The sequence below is a fragment of the Macaca fascicularis genome, chromosome X (assembly GCF_037993035.2).
Source record: "Macaca fascicularis isolate 582-1 chromosome X, T2T-MFA8v1.1".
Taxonomy (NCBI): Eukaryota; Metazoa; Chordata; class Mammalia; order Primates; family Cercopithecidae; genus Macaca; species Macaca fascicularis.
In genome coordinates this window covers 1,187,501-1,190,000 of record NC_088395.1, presented here as the reverse complement: position 1 = coordinate 1,190,000, position 2,500 = coordinate 1,187,501, and the positions used below count along the sequence as shown (strand labels likewise).

Here is a 2,500-nt window from a genome sequence, read left to right as displayed (position 1 = left end):
AGCTGGGGTTACAGGCACCCACCACCATGCCCGGCTAATTTTTGTATTTTTAGTAGAGACGGGGTTTCACCGTGTTGGCCGGGCTGGTCTCGAACTCCCGACCTCAGGTGATCCACCCGCCTCGGCCTCCCAAGATTCCGGGATTACAGGCGGGAGCCACCGCACCCGGCATTTCCTGTTTTTTCTCTTCCCACCTGGCTCTAGGAGGTGAATTCACGGCTGGAACCTGCTGAGTTTCCTCTGTCACCCGCATGGCCCCAGGACATCCCACATCCTCAGGAATCTGTTCCTCCCTTGTCCACCTTCCCTCCTTTCCTCAGCCCCCTTTGCTGTTTCTGAAAAAAGGAGATGTCTACAGCAGAAATACTCAAAAACCACCTGAAGACTGGAGGAGGTGGCTCATGCCTCCAATCCCAGCATTTTGGGAGGCTGAGGCAAAAAACTGGCTTAAGCCCAGTAGATTGAGATCAGCCTGGGCAACACAGCAAGACTGCATCTCTGAAAAAAACACAGTTTTTTAAAAGTTTAAATTAGGCAGGCGTGGTGCTGTACATCGGCAGTCCCAGCCCTTTGGGAGGCCCAGGTGGGCGGATCACCTGAGGTCACGAGTTCAAGACCAGCCTGGCCAACATGGTGAAACCCCCGTCTCTACTAAAAATACAAAAAAATTAGCCGGGTGTGGTGGTGGACGCCTGGAATCCCACCTGCTCCGGAGGCTGAGGCGGGAGAATGGCGTGAACCCGGGAGGTGGAGATTGCAGTGAGCCGAGATCGCGCTATTGCACTCCAGCCTGGGAGACAGAGCAAGACTCCATCTCAAAAATAATAATAATAATAATAAAATAAAAAACCAGTCTTTGCAACATAGCAAGACTCCATCTCTACAAAATAAAAATAAAAATAAAATATTAAATTAGCTTGGCGTGGTGGTGCACGTCTGCAGTCCCAGCTACTCGGGAGGCCGAAGGGGCAGGTTCTCTTGATCCCAGAAAGTTGAGGCTGCAGCGACCCGAGATCGCGCCACTGCACTCCAGACTGGGTGACAGAGCGAGACCCTGTCTCAAAAAAAAAAAAAAAAAAAAAAAAAAAAGGAGAAAGAAAACCACCTGAATGAGAACAGGCAAAGGCGCTATCCAGAGTGATGAGGCTCAGAACACGGTTCCCAAATTATGGAACCTTGGCAGTTTAAAATAAAACTGACGGAATGTGAGAAAATTGCAGACACAGAAAAGCTGTCTTTGTCTGTCTTCCCTGAACCAGGTCACAAAATATCTGCAAATATTTTCCTGAAGCAGAGACCCTGACACCCTCAGTCCAGAGGGTCCCTCCCTGAAATGCAAATCAAAACCACAACGAGATATCATTCCACACCAGTCACAATGGCTATTATTAAAAAGTCAAAAAACAAGAAGCTGGGCGCGGTGGCTCATGCCTGTAATCCCAGCACTTTGGGAGGCCGAGGCAGGTGGATCACATAAGGCCAGGAATTTGAGACCAGCCTGGTCAACATGACAAAACCCCATCTCTCCTAAAAATACAAAAATTAGCTGGGCATGGTGGCGGGCGCCTGTAGTCCCAGCTACTCGGGAGGCTGAGGCAGAAGAATCGCTTGAACCCAGGAGGATGAATTCGCAGGGAGCCAAGACTGAGCCACTGCACTCCAGCCTGGGCAACAAGAGCGAGACTCTGAAGAGAAAGAAAAAGAAAAAGAAAGACAGAAAGACAGAAAGACAGAAAGAAAGAAAGAAAGAAAGAAAGAAAGAAAGAAAGAAAGAAAGAGAGAGAGGGAGAAAGAAAGAAGGAAAGAAAGAAAGAGAGAGAAAGAAGGAAAGAAAGAAAGAAAGAAGGAAAGAGAGAAAGAAAGAGAGAAAGAAAGGAGAGAAAGAAAGAAAGAAAAAAGAAAGAAAGGGAAAGAAAGAAAGAAAGAGAGAAAGAAGGGAGGGAAGGAAGGAAGGAAGGAAAGAAAGAAACAATGGAAGGAAGAAACAGAGAGAGGGAAGGAGGAAAGGAAGGAAAGAGAAAGAAAAAAAGAAAAAGAAAGAGAAAAGAAATGAATCAGGAGGGAGAGAAGGATGGAAGGAAGGAGAGAAGGAAGGATGGAAGGAGGGAGGGTAGGAGGAAGAGAAGGAAGCAAGGGAGGGAAGAAGGGAGGAAGGAAAAAGGAAGGAAGCAAAGAACGAAGGAAGGAAGGAAGAAACACTTTGGCCCCAAGGAGACCTGGGTCCTCATCTTGGCCCCGTCACTACCTAGATGGTCTTTGGGTTACACCGTGGAGGTCTCTGAGCCTGTTTTCTCATCTGTAGAATGGGTGGATGGACATTAACAGCAGAAAAGGAGGTGAGGACAAGAGGAATTCTCAGCTTCTGGTGGGTCGGCTGGTGCTTACTGGGTCCCTCATAAACATTAGAGATGAAATGCAAATGCACCCAGGTATCCACGTAGGTCTCCAGATGCAAGACGTCTAAACGAGGGTTGCAGGGAAGGTTCAGCCACAGGTTTCC

At 48.0% G+C, this 2,500-nt stretch overlaps 1 protein-coding gene across 6 annotated transcripts in view; it reads right to left on the bottom strand.

Annotated features, from left to right (window-relative positions):
- The window catches only part of LOC141406888 (granulocyte-macrophage colony-stimulating factor receptor subunit alpha-like), a 41,433-nt gene that overhangs the window by 26,280 nt on the left and 12,653 nt on the right, over positions 1-2,500 (bottom strand). The window lies entirely within an intron of this gene.